The 17754-nt window shown below is 36.4% G+C and overlaps 1 protein-coding gene and 1 pseudogene across 1 annotated transcript in view; one reads left to right on the top strand and one right to left on the bottom strand.

Annotated features, from left to right (window-relative positions):
- Window positions 1-17754, top strand: part of LOC105499530 (zinc finger protein 385B) — a 415582-nt gene that overhangs the window by 39725 nt on the left and 358103 nt on the right. The gene's annotated exons all lie outside the window — the stretch shown is intronic.
- LOC139357162 (thioredoxin-like protein 4A pseudogene) lies at window positions 6087-6508 on the bottom strand (annotated as a pseudogene).

The raw sequence follows: 17754 nt of genomic DNA, 5'->3' as shown, positions 1-17754 counted from the left end.
CTCAATCTCCTGAACTCCCCACTGCATCCTTTGTTGGAGGGAATACAAATGTCTGAGAGGGTATTTTTAATGGGTAATATGAGCGTTTCTGATATTAAATGGCTTTAAAGAAATTCACTCACAAGGATCTTTTTAATTGCCCCAAATGACTCCATTTATGATGACTACTTAAGAAGTGATATAGATAGTTGGAAAAAGAGGAGGACATGGCAATGTGAGAGAGAATGCCCTGTGCCCTGACACTTGGGAGTTTTTATCCACTGGTCAACTGCAGGAAGATTCGAGGACTACCTGTAAAGATTAGCAGTTTTTCTTTAATAGGTACTTCGAGTCGGAAAAAGAAAAAAGTATTCATTGAAAACTTTTGTCAAAAGTTCCATTCAAATTTTATTAGTTTTGATAAGTTGCTCTGAAGTGCACAAATAGGAAATTATGCCATTATTTCTAGAATAGGAATATAAAAAATAAATGTGGCATAGTAAGTGTAGACTTATCAATAGCTAATAGTATCATTAAGGTTTTAATGTCTTAGCTAGAACTGCCATTTACAAAACTCGTTTTTCTGACCTAGAATATTTACAAGAAAAAGCAAACATCCACTATTTATCTTCTCTTGTAAAACCCTGTAAATTCATTACTATAAGGACATTCCTTATAGTAAGTAAGGAAATAAAAAATACAATACTAGCCTTTTAAGAAAATAATCAAAGAAGTAAGTTTCATGTCAAAATTATGCTTGGCAGACAAATGCATATTTATAGAAAAATTCATCACTCTAAGAGATTTTATTATTTAAAAATATAATTTAAAAATGAGTGAAACATTAAATTCTAGACAATTGGGAGGAAAAAAAAAATCCTGAAACAAAGTAATACCAATAAACAGAACTTAGGCAGATAAGAGTATGTTAAGAGTAAAGATAAAACACAGAATTTAATGTTAGAAGATGGAAAAATGATAGAACCGATTAAGCCTGGTTTAAAATCAAACAATGAAATAAACATTTGGTAAACTGAATTTTAAAAAGAGAAGGAGAAGGAGAAAATACAAATCAACAAATTTAGAAATGAGAAAAGGGCTATAGTCAGAGTCAGAGAAGATTACGAAGTATGCAAATACCTATGTAACTTTATGCAAATATACTTAAAAATTGAGTAATGAAATCTTCTGCATGTTATTCCACATTAACAAAACCAAAGGCACATAGTAAACTGGAAAAGAGGTTTTTAAGTAGCTATTATAGAAAATTACCAAACTTTCATTTTAAAAAGGTCTTACCACTTAAGAAAACATATCAATGAAAAAAATATGAGCAATATAAAAATGTATGTATATATACACACACATACACACACATATTCACATATACATGTACATACATATACTTTCTAAGGGTGTTTGAAAAGTCTGGAAGCATAAGATAAACTTATTTTCGACAGTGTGCTAGTAACATCTTTAAAAAATGTGCTATAATTTCCATCTATCTCCAGATACTTTGTTAGGGGAAGTACCTGGTGCAATATGTCTAACTGTTAATTTGAAAAATGTATAATATAATCATATACTACAGTGTATCCAGGAAATCTGTAAAGCAAGACAAAAATAGTGTAATAATAGAATTTGACAACATGGCTACTGTTGACTAAAATGTACCTTTTCCCCATCTTCCCAGAAAGGAGAGGCCTAAAGACCTTTGACGTGTCCTTGAGGTTTGGACACCATCATCTCAACAATGACTACGACAGACTGAAAGCCATAAGGCCATCCTCAAGTTTCTGAGGGCCTGAGCACCTCACGGTGTTCTACCCACCTTTTCAAGGGGAAAAGCAAAGAGTGTCTCTATTTGTCCTCTGGGAGAGCATTGAATTAGGTTGGCCAAGAAGGAATGAAGTTTCAAGGCTTGGAAGGGGCGGAGAGGTCTCACCCAGAGTTACGGGTTATGAAGCACAGTGGCAGGTCCACTCTGAGTCCTGTGGGGCATCCCAGGAAGTGCTAAGGCCTGTGGGTGACAGGTGGATGATGTGGTGGAGGGGGAGGTGATGTCATGAGGGAGGCCACTGTGTTCCAGGCACTTAAGGCATCTAAGAAGGGTTAATAGTACAGTAGAGTGGTGTCCTAGAAACAAATATATTATAATTTTCAAGAATGAAGGATTCATAAGTGTGTACTGTAACACATAACAAATGTCAAATAGCATGAGGACTGTGAATTGACCACTGAATTTGCAAATGTGGAGGGCATTAGTGACCTGTTTAAGCACTAGACTAGTGTTGAATGAATCAAAGAATCTAAATCAATGAATCAAGCAATCAATCAAGGTATGGCACAGATATGTTAAAATAATTGTTCTCTGGTAAAGAAGATAGTAACTGTATTTGGTTCCTGAGACAAAATAATTTCATGATCCTGACATGTTTAGGTAAACAGAAATACTAGTATAGTTCTTTTCCCTATTTTTAAATCATTTTAGGGTATTTTTAAATCATTTTAGGGTATTTTTCACACCTAGTTTCTACTGAGGTTAATTAACATACTTGGAGGGACCTGTCATTATGTCAGAAAGGCAAATTTTAATAAAACGGCACTTGTATGATTTTCTAAGAAATCTCTCCTACCACATAGGATCCAGGGAAATAAAGTCTCTCTAGTTCTTCCTCCCAGATATATGCTGACATACGCACACCCACACATGCACACACTCACTTGGGCTGACACACACCACATATTACACACATACAACATACTACACACCCATTCACACACACATTCAGTCTGCCACACACAGTCTTCTCCCTTCTCCCCATACATGGTTGCTTGTTCAAGCTGATACATACATGAACACACACACTCTTGCTCAGGCTGGCACACCTATACAACATAAAAATTTGTGTAGCCAACAGTGTTCTACCCACTTTTCTAAGGGGAAAAGTACATATGCGCATGCACTTTCTCTTTCTCAGATTGACACACATAAACTCACACTGTCTCCTGCAGGCCAACACACAGACACTCGCACATGCTGAAGCTGACATGCAGACACACACACAGCCAGTCATGTGAACATAACCACATAGACCCATTCAGATTGACACACACACACACACACACAGGGTTACACACACAGACAGTAATGCCTACTCACACACAGTTAAGCTTTGGCTTTCTTTTCTTCCCCAGTGTTTTGTCGCTGACCTCTGACTTTTCTGCCTTTGGTTTACATTCTCTTGATCTTTAACTTAAAGGTGGGTGACTCAGACCAATTATTTCATGTGATTACATTTGGAGTGAAATTAATTGTTCTGATACTGGCTCACTTTTATTATTTGCATGTAGTTTAACAAAACTTCATGGACTTACTCGGCTTTAATATGTGAAAGTGAAAGTCGAGAGATTATATAAATAGATAAGAAAATTGCCTTTTAATATATACTTGGTGTGTCTACAGGGTCAAATGGGAAATTGGCAAATAATAGATCATTAAATTCAAGAAACAATTCTCTATTTTGCCAAATTGTAGATCAATGTTCTTATGTCACTTTGTGCTACTTTCTGTTACTTGCTTTCATTGATTATAATAATAAACACTATGCAAAAGAACAGTGATACAATTTAGGAGACAACGAAAAGGTAGGCAGCTTGCTTGCCTTTCTGAAATCGAGAGCTTTCTGTTTGTGAATATATAAGGACAGATATTTGTCCTTCTTCCATTTTCAACAGAACATCGAAAATGCCCAGTGTTATTCACAATGAAGCTTTTACACAATGTGTAAAAGATTGGAAAGCAACATTCGGGACACAGCAGATGTTTGTTTCTTGAAGAGAATCTGGAAATCATACTTCTGGGATTTTGTTACTAATGAAGAAGAAAAAGGGAAAAAAATCTTCCATAAACCACACTGGCCTGTTGGTGCATATCTTTTGAAAAGTTAAATGAGATGACAGAATGGCAATTAGAGTAAAAGACATTATATTCTGAAAGGAATCACTAATATTTCTGAAATTTCATGTTTAAAAATGTGAGCTTTTATTTAGATATTTATTTTATTCAGTCACTTTCTTAGTCTTACTAGTTAGATAAGAAAACGTTAGGTAACTGTACCTAGGACAAACATTGAACTTCTATTTGAGGAAGCCCCCACTAGGTATAGTGTTTCTATAAATTGTCTCCCATTTGGAAACCTAGGCAGAAGATCCTCCTGCTCTCTGCCCTCCTCCCAGGAAGCCTGATCAGGTAGGGCCTTAAGGTCTTTATAAGGACTTTGGTTTTTACTGTAAGTGAAATATGAAGTCATTAGAGACTTGTGAGCAGAAGAGTGACATGATCTAACTTATATTTGTTTTTAAAGAATCACTCCCATTACAGTGGGGAGAACAGACTGTGGGGGCATAACCGATGAGGGAGAGGGTCCCTTGGAGGTGGGGGACCAAGGCATTCCAGAGGAGAAATGACTGTGGCTTCAATTAGAATGAAAGTGGAGAGAAGTGGTTAGATCCTGGTATATTTTGAAAACAGAGTAAATAGAATTTGCAGCTCTATTTGAAGTGGGCAAAAATAAATGGAGACCCATTGATGATTCCAAGGTTTTTAGCCTGAACGGCTTGATGAATGAAGTTTCCGTTTACTTAAATGGGTGATTTGGGGATGAGGAGTACTTGGGGTGGGGACTGCTTCTTAGAAAATTGATGAACTTTCAAGTAGAGTAGGCAGTTCTGACTGAGTCTGAAGTTTAGGTGAGAGATTGAATCTGCAGGTGTATGTGTGTGTGAGTATGTGTGTGTTACATGTAAGTCGTCAGGGTACAAACGTATTTAAAGATAAGAGCCTGAATGAGATCATCTTGTGAATAAATGGATGTAAGAGTCATGGAGACTGAGCCTTGGAGCATTTAAACATGTATAATCAGATAGATGAAAAGGTACCAGCAAAGGCATCTAAGAAGGGTTAATAGTACAGTAGAGTGGTGTCCTAGAAACAAATATATTATAATTTTCAAGAATGAAGGATTCATAAGTGTGTACTGTAACACATAACAAATGTCAAATAGCATGAGGACTGTGAATTGACCACTGAATTTGCAAATGTGGAGGGCATTAGTGACCTGTTTAAGCACTAGACTAGTGTTGAATGAATCAAAGAATCTAAATCAATGAATCAAGCAATCAATCAAGGTATGGCACAGATATGTTAAAATAATTGTTCTCTGGTAAAGAAGATAGTAACTGTATTTGGTTCCTGAGACAAAATAATTTCATGATCCTGACATGTTTAGGTAAACAGAAATACTAGTATAGTTCTTTTCCCTATTTTTAATTAACTCCTGCTCCCATTCAGTTTTCATAATCTTTATCACTCTTCTCAAGTTCTATTTCAGTCTCAGCTGATGAGCTTGCCTCATGCTTGACTTAGGTAGTAAAAGTGAACATCTCTGAGTTCAGTGAATGTTCTGCTCCCATTACCTGCACATAAATCGATCTGTATTTGCACCTCTCCAGTACTTCCTCCTCACAGGTATCAAAGGAAAGATGTCCCTCCTAGACAAGTCTCTCAACCTGTTCTCTTGATGTCTCTTTTCTGCAGGATCCTGGTGACATTCATTGTTCCTTTCTTTTAAGCCTTTGTCCTCTCCCTCCCTCTGTTGCTTCTCCCAGCTCATAGATTTGTTTGCTCATAGCTTTTCCCATTTTGAAAACACAGGCCTTTCCCCAGTTTGTATTCCCATCTAACTAGACAAAAACGATAGAGACATATTGTGAAGTAGTTTAGAAATAAGGAAATGAAGAATGAAGAAAATCATAATCACCCATGATGATCATTATGTGTTTACTCAAGTTTTTTTATATGCATTTTTACCAACTGTGATGCAACTATATATACACTTTAAAAATCTTCCTTGTATTCCATTAAGATCAGTATTATTATTTTTTTCATGTGTTTATTTCAGCTAGTTAAGGTCATGTAATAAATTGTGTCTCAGAAATCCTCCAGCACTGGAGCTTCATATACTTTTCCAAAGGCTTGAAATAGTTTAAAAGGTTTCCACATGAAAAGGCCTCCACAGCATTTATCCACACAGCCTGAGGGCACCTCAGTATCTGTACTTGGTGAAGTAGTTTTTGGAGACAAGACCAGGCCGCCGCCATTGAGGGCCTTATGGTCCACGGTCTCTATGATGTCGACCATCTCCCGCCTGTCCTCCATGGTCCAGTTAATCTTGTTGTTGCCAGTCCCCAAGACAACCATGATGTGCTTGTTCCTGGAGAAAAACATGATAGTGCATGGATCATATAACTCATACATTTTGTTGAAGTCAGGTACTTTGGTAATATCCACAAGAAAAATAACTGCAAAATATTGAACCTTCTCGATGCTGTACAAGACCTTGTCCATTTTCATGCATGTGGGCTCCCGGTCATGGCCAAAGCGAACGACAACCTTGCCATCCTTCCCTGGGAGGATGGCCTGGTCCACCTGCCAGCTGCTGTGGAGGTGCAGGAGCATGTGTGACATGCTGGCTGCTCCACAAGGCTGGGTGCCAAGGAAGGCCCTGCGTGGTGAGCACAGCCGGCCCCTCACTTCCCAACCCCTTTTGCCTGCAAGGTCCCTGGAGACCCCCAGGGCCTGCCCATAACCCCCCCAGAAACACTGGGCCTGCCTCATTCACATAACTTTGTAACACTTTCCACATGCTGTTAAACAGGTTCGTAAAGAACTATTTTAAATAGCTAGAATATTCGATACTGTGGTTACGCTATGATTTCTATATTCAATATTTTACTGGATTTTTTAAACCTACTTTCTATTTTTGATTTAAATAAAACTAAGGTGAATATCTTTGTATATAAATCTTTTACTACATTCCACATTATTTTCTAGGCTAGAGTCTGAAGGAAATTGCTGAGTCAAAGGATGTATACTGTTTTATGACTCTTGTTTGCTCCTGCCAGATTGTTTTTAAAAATCATTCTGCCAATTTATATGCCTGCTGGGAAGTGTAAGAATGCCTTTCTCCTGAGATTCTTAACTTTGGAGAGATTTTTAAAGTTGCTTTATGAGACAGTCCTTGCTAATTGGACAATTTAATAAGTGTTATCTAATTTTTTAAACATTTATTTGACTACTACAGGGTGAATGTCACTTTATCATGCTTACAGTAGTCATTTATTTTTCTATTATGAATTTTCTGCTTATCCTTTACCCATCTTCCACATTCCCCAAAGACGTTTTGGTAGTTTTTTGTTGACTTGTATGATTTATCATATTATTGTTGTCAACCATTTATCTGTCATAGTGGCTGTAATAATTTTTTCCAGTTTTCTGTGTTTTACTTTCATGCATTTATTAATTAAAAGTTTTAGGAGTCAAATGACCAATTTAAAATTAAATTGACCACAAAATTGGAAGCCCCAAAACAGAACCAAGTAAATATAATAAACTGGTATAAGTTTAAGGCATTTAATACATTGGGGACAAATGTCCAAATCTGGAGGCAAACACTGTTCGAATTCTTTCTCATATGTCATACCGAAATAAATTTCAAGGAGACTAAAGATTTAAATGTTAAAAACCCCACAAGGCATAAGAGCATGTGAAAGAATCTAAGTAGATGTGTATATAATCATGAGTTAGTGATGATCTTTATCAGTATGTCAATAAAGGTAGAAACCAGTAAATATTTTTAAATGTGACTAATTTGAAATCTTCCACACAATAAAAATTAAAGATAAAATACAAATGACAAGCAGAAAAAAATATTTATAAAAAATATGGAAACTAGTAATTTTGTGACTATTATAGGAGAGCTCTCTTACAAGTCAATTTTTAAAATTCCAAATAGAACATTGATCAAAGAACATGAAGGAATAACTTAGAAAAGAAGAAATATTAATGACTAAGAAATATTTTAAAAAATCAAACTTTACTAGCTTTCAAAGAAAGTAAAATAAATACATAGAGATAATCTTTGGAAATACACAAATGTGCTTTGTTGTTGATACTTTCTAGTACATTCAGTAAGGTCATTAGGTACTGAGCATAGTACTCAATAGTTTGTCAACCCTTTCCCCCTTCTCTCCCTCTGTGCTCCAGTGGTTGCCAGTTTTTATTGTTGCCATCTTTATTTCCATGAGTACCTAATGTTTAACTCCCACTTATAAGTGAGAACATGCAATATTTGGTTTTCAGTTCGTGTGTTACTTCACTTAGATTAATGGCCTCCAGCTGCATCCATATTGTGGCAAAACACATGATTTCATTCCTTTTTTATGGCCACATAGTATTCCATGATGTATGTGTACCACATTTCTTTATCCAATCCACCATTGATGGGCACCTAATTTGAATTCCATGTCTTTGCTATTGTGAATAGTGCTGCAATGAACATGTGAGCACATCATTGTTTTTGGTAGAACAATTTCTTTTCTTTTGACTAGATACCCAGTATTGGGACTGCTGGGTTAAATAGTAGTTCTGTTTTAGGTTTTTTGAGAAACCTCCAAACTGCCTTCCACAATTGCTGAACGAATTTACATTCCCTCCAACAGTGTATAAGCATTCGCGTTTCTCTGCAACCCTGCCTGAACCTGTTGGTTTTTGACTTTTTAATAATAGCTGTTCTGATTGGTGTGACATGGTGTTGTCATTGTGGTTTTAATTTGCATTTCTCTGATGATTAGTGATATTGAGCATTTTTCATAGTTTATTGGCCATCTGTATGTCTTCTTTTGAGAAATGTCTGTTCATGTCTTTTGCCCATTTTTAAATGGGTTATTTTTTCCTTGTTCAATTAAGTTCCACATAGACTGGATATTAGACATTTGTCAGATGCATAGTTTATAAATAAGTTCTTCCCTTCTGTAGGTTGTCTGTTTATTCTGTTGATAGTTTCTTTTGCTGTGCAGAAGGTCTTTATTTTAATTAGGTCCCACTTGTCAATTTTTTTTTTTTTTTTTTTTTTTTTTTGTGGCAGTTGCTTTTGAGGATTTAGTCATAAATTTTTTTCCCAAGGCCAATGTCCAGAATGGTGTTTCCTAGGTTTTTTTCTAGGAGTCTTATTGTTTGAGGTCTTACATTTAAATAATCCACATCGTGGTAATTTTTGTATATGTTAAAATGTAGGGGTCCAGTTTTATTCTTCTTCGTATGGCTAGCCAGCTATCCCAGCACCATTTACTGAATAGGGAGTCCTTTTCCCATTGCTTATTTTTGTCAACTTTGTCAAAGATCAAAAGGCTGTAGGTGTGCAGCTTTATTTCTGGGTTCTCTATTCAGTTACATTGACTATGTATCTGTTTTTGTACCACACTGTTTTGGTTATTACAGCCATATAGTATAGTTTGAAGTCAGGTAATGCAATATCTATGACTTTGTTCTTTTTGCTTAGGGTTGCTTTCAATATTTGGGATTTTTTTTTTGTTCCATATGAATGTAATAATAGTTCTTTTTAGTTCTGTGAAAACTGATGCTGGTAGTGGGATAGAATTCATGTAGAATCTGTAGAATGTTTTGGGTGGTATGGTCATTTTAGCAATATTAATTCTTCTAAACCATGATCATGGAATATTTTTCCATTTGTACCATCTCTGATTTCTTTCAGCAGTGTTTTGAAGTTATCCCTATGAAAATCTTTTAGATCCTTGGTTAGATGTATTCCTAGGTATTTTACTTTTTTGTTTGTGTGGCTATTGTAAATGAGATTGCATTCTTGATTTGGCTCTCAGCTTGAACATTATTGGTGTATTGAAATGCTACTGATTTTTGTACATTGATTTTGTCTCTGAAACTTTAACTGAAGTCATCTATCAGTTCTGGGAATCTTTTGATGGAGTCCGTAGGGTTTTCTAGGTATAAAATTATATCTTCAGTGAGGAGAGACAGTTTGACTTCTTATATTCCCATTTTCCTTCTTGAATGAAAGCTCACAGTTAATATTTATTCACTATCTTGCTATTTCCAAAAGGCCGAGGCATGTTAAAAGCCTCTATCCCACCATCTTGGAAAAGAAAACAACCAAAATTGACTTTTACACCAGTAGTTGAAAGAGAAAATTGGTTTTATTTGTGTTTACTTACAAATGTTTTATTTTAATAGAATAAAGTATTTTAATAGAATAAGATATTTTGTAGCCATTGGAAATGATGATGATGATGATGATGACAGTGTATATCCATATTTATTTACACGGAACAAGCTCCTTAATGTAGAATTTAAAAACTTTAAATTACAAGGCAACTACAGTCCCATTCGTGGAATAATTTTTGTGATTTTTTTGATATATATATCTGTGTTAATATATATAAACACATACTAAAAAAAGAACATATTCTGAAATGTAACAGTATTTTCTCTTGATAGGAAAATCAACAAACTTTCTTGTTTATTTTTATATGCATTTCAAGATTTCAGAATTTCTCACAAATTACTTTTATAATTATAAAAATGTATTTGCATTTTGAAATTGTCTTTTTCTTTTCTTTTTAAAGTCATTTTTCTCTATGCTTAATGTCCTTCCTTTATAAAACAGTCACTTAAAATTTTTTTTTAAAAGCTCTTCCTATCTGGAATTTATTTGATATATAGTTTCAGATGAGATTATAAATCCCCCTAAGAAGACAGTATTCAAAATAGTTGACCAAGTATTTCAGTAACATTTATTAGATAATTACATATTGACTCCTGATGTTCCCTTTTCATAGATTACTGACATATATCAATCTTTCTGTTTGAAGATAATTCTGTTCCATTGGTCTGGCTGTTTTTGTGGTATTACCTCACTCTTTTCATTATTATCTCATTACATTGTATCTTAAAACTGATAAGACAAATGTTATTTTTTTCAGAATATGCTTACATATTTATTTTTCTGGATGAATGTTAGAATCAGTGACTTAAAGTCATTTCCCCACAGTTCTTAAAGTACACTGAACAAATACAATTTTTTTTCTCGATAATTCAGGGCCATGATTCATTGTGAATCATCATAAGTACTATAGCATTTTTGTGAGTTATTTAGATACGATGGATTTTTTGCTCATGTCCCACGTGACTCATTAGGTTTTTCAAAATTTCTGTAATAAATTTGTATTCTTCCCATGTTTCTTTAATGATACTTCCAGATGTCATACTTATGTCTTTTTAAACACCTTTTGTCTGTAGTTGAATCTATGACTAAATTTTTTAGCACTGTATGTAACATAAGACTCAAGGATAGAACTCTGTGCTTTGTATTTTGATTGTTCTTGGGTCTTATGTGTAGATTTCTTTGGCCATGTTTCATGTAATTTAGATTGCCATTTTAATGAGTAGTTAAGTTTGGCATTACTATGTTTGCACGTGAATATGAAGAGATACAAGATAGAATAAGCTATAAAGGTAATAGAGCATAACTCAATGGCAAGAAATGCAAAGATAGAGAGAGTTTTACTGAAACTCTTTATGAGTTCTCTTCATGAGGCAAAGTTCTTTACATGCCATACTTCTTGATCTGTCCTTCTATGTAACTGAATCTCAGATTAGATTACTTTTTCCTGAAACTTAGATGGTGTAATATAAATGAACAAAGTAAGAGGCCAGTAAATTAATACATGGATACTAAGTGATTTTTTTCTTTGACTCTGAGCTTTTATGTTTTCATATTCTAGAGGCAGTAATCACAGCTTGACAGCTATCAACCTGATTCAGAATTATTAATCCTGAATGTTTTCTCTTCTGCATGGAGGACAAACTACCAATTCTCTATTAAATGGTAGTTAAAGAATACTTCATTTATCTATTTCACCTGTTGTTATCTGTCTGTCCTATGGCATATTTTTACAGGTTAGGACGAACACATTGCTGATATTTTCATAAACACGTTGCCACTGACTTTATTTTCCATTAATATGTGTTTTGTTGTTTTTTGCAAAGCTGTAATGTTATTGCTGTAGTAGAAACAATTTATTTTGTTAAAGCTCTAAAGGGAGGCAGGACCCATCAAAGTTAAGGGCCTAGACACAGTAACAGATACTCCTGTAAAGCAATGTTTCTCAAAAAAGGTCTAAGTTGAAATATATGTAAATCTCCTTTTTGTCATTTATTTTTGGAATGTTCTCTGTTTTACCACACTTCATTTGTTTTTATATTTTTATTATAAAATACTTTAAATATAGAGACAAGTATACAAACTAGATTACCACCATGCACCTGCCAGCCAATTTTATTAAACCTCAACATATTTGCCTTTGTTCTTTTTTGGGGGGGCCAGCACTACATTACAGCTACAGCTGAGGTTCCTGTATGCCTTTGCCTTATCCCTTTCTCTCCACGGGTAACCATAACTTTGAATTTAGTGTGTACCATCTCCATTCTTGAGTGTGCACTTTACTTTGCATGCATGTATCATTTAAGAATTATAGGCCGGGCGCGGTGGCTCACGCCTGTAATCCCAACACTTTGGGAGGCCAAGGCGGGCAGATTACAAGGTCAGGAGATAGAGACCATCCTGACTAACACGGTGAAACCCCGTCTCTACTAAAAATACAAAAAATTAGCCAGGCGTGGCGGCGGGCGCCTGTAGTCCCAGTTGCTGGGGAGGCTGAGGCAGGAGAATGGCGTGAACCCGAGAGGTGGAGCTTGCAGTGAGCTGAGATCAGGTCACTGCACTCCAGCCTAGGAGACAGAGCAAGACTCTGTCTTAAAAAATAATAATAATAATTATATACGATATTATAAATGATATTTGTATGTTAACTTTATATAAATGGCAGCCTGCTGTATTATTCTTTATTTGTTTATTTGTTTATTTTTATTTATTTATTTTTTGAGACGGAGCCTCGCTCTGTCGCCCAGGCTGGAGTGAAGTGGCATGATCTCGGCTCACTGCAAGCTCCGCCTCCCGGGTTCACGCCATTCTCCTGCTTCAGTCTCCTGAGTAGCTGGGACTTACAGGCACCCGCCACCAAGCCCGGCTAATTTTTTGTATTTTTAGTAGAGACGGGGTTTTATCTTGTTAGCCAGGATTGTCTCGATCTCCTGACCTCGTGATCCGCCCTCCTCGGCCCCTCTAAGTGCTGGGATTACAGGCGTGAGCCACCGCGCCTGTTTTGTTTTTTTCTCTTTCCTTTTTTTTGGTGGGGGGATGGAGTCTCCCTCTGTCACCCAGGCTGGAGTGCAGTGGTGAGATCTTGGCTCACTGCAACCTCTGCCCCCTGGGTTCAAGTGATTCTCTGGCCTCAGCCTCCCAAGTAGCTGGGACTACAGGCATATGCCACCACGCCTGGCTAATTTTTGTATTTTTAGTAGAGATGGGGTTTTACCATGTTGGCCAGGCTGGTCTCGAACTCCTGACCTCAGGTGATCCGCCCGCCTCGGCCTCCCAAAGTGCTGGGGTTATAGATGTGAGCCACAGCGTCCAGCCTTATTCTTTAATTTACTGTTTAATTTGACATTATAATTTTAGGATTTATCTATGATAAAGCTAGTCATTTCAACTTATTCGTTTCAGCTGTTGAATAGCATTCCATTGTGTGAATATACCAAAATTATCTAGTCATTCACTTATAGACATTTATATAAATGTAAATAATATATATAGTTCTTATATATTTACCAATACAAACACGGTAGAAGTGAACATTTCTCTCCTTATTTCCTTGGCAAGTATTTTCTCAACCGTATACCTAGAAGTGAAACTGCTCTGTCATTAAGAATACATATCTTCCAAATGCCTCCTGATAGTGTTTGTACCAATTTATAAGCCCTCTAGAAGTGTATGGATTGCCATTGCTCTACATGTATTGTTGGATGTACTGCTCTACATGGATGTACTGCTCTAATATGGATGTATTGCTCTACATCCTCATGGTACTCATTGTTAGACTTTTAAATGTTCTGCCGTTCTGTATGTGGTGTGCAATTGAATTTTGCAGTTTTGCAGTTCCCTGATTACTAGTGAGATTGAGCCTCTTTTCACGTATCATATGTTTGGAGGCAATGATAGTATTGGGTTAAGAGCTGGATGTTAAAGCCAGATAACTTGGTTTTAAATTCGGACTCTTCTGGGCGACCTTGGGCTTGCCACCATTTTGTGGCTCATTGGCAAATCAGGAATAATAATCATACCTACATTGTGGGGTTTTTCTGAGTTAACATGTGAGAATGTCTTACAACTGTGTTGAGCCTTAAGTAAGATGTCCTTGTTACAAAACATTACCAATATGTGATAAGTGGGGTGCAAAAATGTAATGATGTAAAATATCAGGTTACATTATTGAAAGGTTAACGGCTCTACTCAGCCTTATCTGGAAAGACTGGGATGGAAAAATTCTGGGGGTTAAGGGAGCCTAGGCTTCCCTTCATGACCTCCCTGCCTCACCAACCTCTCCCTCTTCTTATTCAAAAGGTAACTTTAGCTGAGGGTCCAGGCAGACAAGGAGCCAATTACGAAGCATAAAATATCCTATTATTTAAAATTGAGGGGCATGTTGTCTCATAATTTTATTATGTTATTAACTGTTCGGTTTTTCCTTATGCAAATAGCTTGTTTATCATCTTGTACATTTTGTATTGGGTTATTTGCTTTTTATTATTGATTAGAATGAGTTCTTTATATATTTTGGACATGAATCTGGATAAATTTATTTTCCCAGTTTCTGGCTTGTCTTTTAACATTGTTTATGACATTTTTTTGTCTGTTTGTTGGTACAAAATTTAAAATTTTTAGTATGGTTAAATTTAACAATCTTCATTAATGATTTCTGCTTTTACATCAGGTTTAAGATATTTTTCCCTCTAAGCCAAGCTATTAAAGATACTCTCCCACATTTTCCTCTAAATGTTACGAAGTTTTTGTGTTTTAAAAGCGAAATTCTCTCTGGAATTTTTTTTATGTCTAGCATAATAAGTTAGAGAGCTAATTGTCCAAGTACTATTTATTGTAGAGCTCTAGTGTCCTCTTTGTCTATCCATTATGTAAAATGACACTGCCTTTGTTACTGTGTCTTTATAGTAGCAGAAGGAGGAGGAACAGCAGCAGTAGCAGCTAACCCTTATATAGGTCTTACTGAATGCCAGGCACCATTCTATGTTTTTTACATATTCATTTAATCCTTAACTGGACCCTATGAAGTAGGAACGCTCATTATTTCCATTTTATAAATAAGGAAACTGAGGCACAGACAAGTTAGGTAATTTGCCACATAAACCTATAGCTGGGATTCAAACCCAGGCTGTGAAGGTGAATGAAAATCCAGGCTGTCTGGCTTCAGAGTCCATATTTAAAACCACTCTATTACCCAGTCCCCTCTCCTTCTTCTTCTTCTAAAAAAATTAAAAAAAAAAAAAAAACAATGTTGGTTAACTTTGGCCACTTTCTCTCTTTTGTTTTTATTTTCATTCTCTCTCTCTCTCTCTCTCTCTCTCCCCCCTCCTTCTCTCTTTCTCATCAGAAAAGGGCTCTGGTGGTATAGTAAACAGGGTGTTAAATATAGATATTAAGTCCTTTGATCATCATGTTGGGGTGACAAATCTTACCCTTTCTATAACTTCAAATCTTCGAAGAGTTAGAGTTTGCCAAAATGATAGGCTGGGAGCAACTTCAGAATTTTTCTACTTTGTTATACCTTTATTCTAGCCATTGTACATTCCATTACTTCTCCTGAGAGTAATTCTGAAAAAGTTCTTTTTTTCCCCCTTAAGTTCATGGTTACTAGCCTTGAAACCCTCAGGAGAAGACACAGACATAAAAATAAATAATTATAATAATATAGTTTGTTAAGTTACAGATTAGAATTATGAGAGCTTAGTCTAAGAAATACCTACCCTGTCCAGGAGTTTCATGAATGGTGTTTTGGTTTCATATTGCTATAACAACCCAAAACTTAGTGGCTTGAAACCACAATCATTATATTATGCCTTACACATCTATGGGCTAAAATCTACTGAGTATGTGATGATGTCTAGAGTTGCATTCATTTGGGACTTGGCTGGGCTGGACCGTCTAAGATGTTTCATTCACATGGCTGAGGGTTGGTCCTGGCATAGGCTGGGAACTAATCTGGGGTGTTTAACCAGTACGCCTTGGTTCTCCCCATATAACCTCTCCATATGGCATGGTTTTTTCCTAGTACGGTGGCCGGGTTCCAAGAACAGGAAGTGAAGACTGAGAATTCTCTTATAGCCTAGGCTTGGGAGTTCCAGAATGTCACTTTTACCTCATTCTGTAGTCCAAGCCAGTCCCAAGGCCAGATTCAACATGAGGGAATTGAATTGCCCACCTCTTAATGAGAGGAGTGTCATGAGTATATTGAATTGGAAGAATTGTTGGAAGCCCCTCTGGAGATTACCAATCACAGAGGGCATTGCTCCAAAAGGCAATTTGTTCTGAACTTTGAGGAATGAGAAGGGCTTCATTAGAAAGTACTAGGGGAAGAAGATCCAGGCAGTAGGTAAGAACAGAGGCACGAAGGAGCATAATATGTTTGAATAGGAGTTTTGTGCTGTGGAGTCACAAGGGATAGAATTGATAAGGTGTGTTCCAAGTAGTAAGAAAATAATAGCTAAAATTCGTCAAGTGCTCACTGTGTGCCCAGCACATCCTGCTCTTTGAATGATTTATTTCTTTTATCCTCATAACAATCCTGTGAAGGAGAGACTACCATTATCTCGATTTTTCTAGACAAGAAAACTGAGGTACAGATAGGTTAAATAGCTTGCACATGGTCACATACCTTGTAAGCATCAGAGTTAAATTCGAACACAGGCAATATGCCTTTAGAGTACCTTCTCCCCCACTACTCCATTCAGGCTCCTGTAGATCATGAAAACGTTTATGCCATATTATCATCTTGCCTCCCACAGACTGTGTATGTCATGTTATGGAAATCAGGCTCTGAGTAAGAAACTGGAGCAATCCCACTGGCATTCTAATTGCTGTATTCTTAACACTGGTCCAGATTTCTTAGGAGCAGTTGAGTCTCTGAGTCCCTCAGATGTTGATAGTGGCTCCATGGTTTCAGGAGGTCTAGGTCAAGTGAAGAGGTCTTCCCTCTATGTGAGTACATCTTCTGGTGATGCTGAAGGTGGTATTTGTGAGAAAGCTCAGCCCGGCAAAAGTGGTAGTAGCAAAATTGACAATAAGATTCCCTTTCTGGGCATCTTTGAGTGGGCTACACAGAGAGAGGGAAGCAGTTGAAAACAAAACCCAGTGTTGGAGAGAAGTAAAGATGATGATAAACAGAGCAGGGATAAACAGACTTGTGTTGGTAACACAGTTGCCAGAGCTGCTTTGGATCCCAAATGACCTTCAATCTTGAACCCTTTTCTGTCTCTCTAAGCCTGAGCTGAGTTCTTGTTCTTGGATGCTCTGGTTGTGTGGTGGAAACTCCTATCTTTCTTATTTCCAGATACAGGCTTGTAATCAATCTCCATTATGTAGCGTAACCTGAGTGAATTTTTACCCTTATAATTGAAAGATCCCAACTAAGTTGGATGTTTAGCTCTCAGCAGATGCTGTTACTGGCTGTATTTTTTTTTAAGAAAGGGGCTGAGCCTCTTTACATCAGAATTATCTTTCTTTGATGCTTTATAGAATCTAGTCCAGGGCTTTGCACTCAGTAAATGCTACTGATATTTGCTGATTGATTGTTCTGTCCATTGGGATTTGTAGCATTTATGTTGGTCATGGTCAAATAATGATAATGTGCAAAATATGCACAGTTTATAAATCTTATTTTTTAATATCGTGCTTCTACCTCTGAGCTGTTCCATTAATTAGACAAGAA

The sequence above is a fragment of the Macaca nemestrina genome, chromosome 11, assembly GCF_043159975.1.
Source record: "Macaca nemestrina isolate mMacNem1 chromosome 11, mMacNem.hap1, whole genome shotgun sequence".
In the NCBI taxonomy this organism is placed as follows: Eukaryota; Metazoa; Chordata; class Mammalia; order Primates; family Cercopithecidae; genus Macaca; species Macaca nemestrina.
This window is presented reverse-complemented; position numbering and strand designations above follow the sequence as displayed.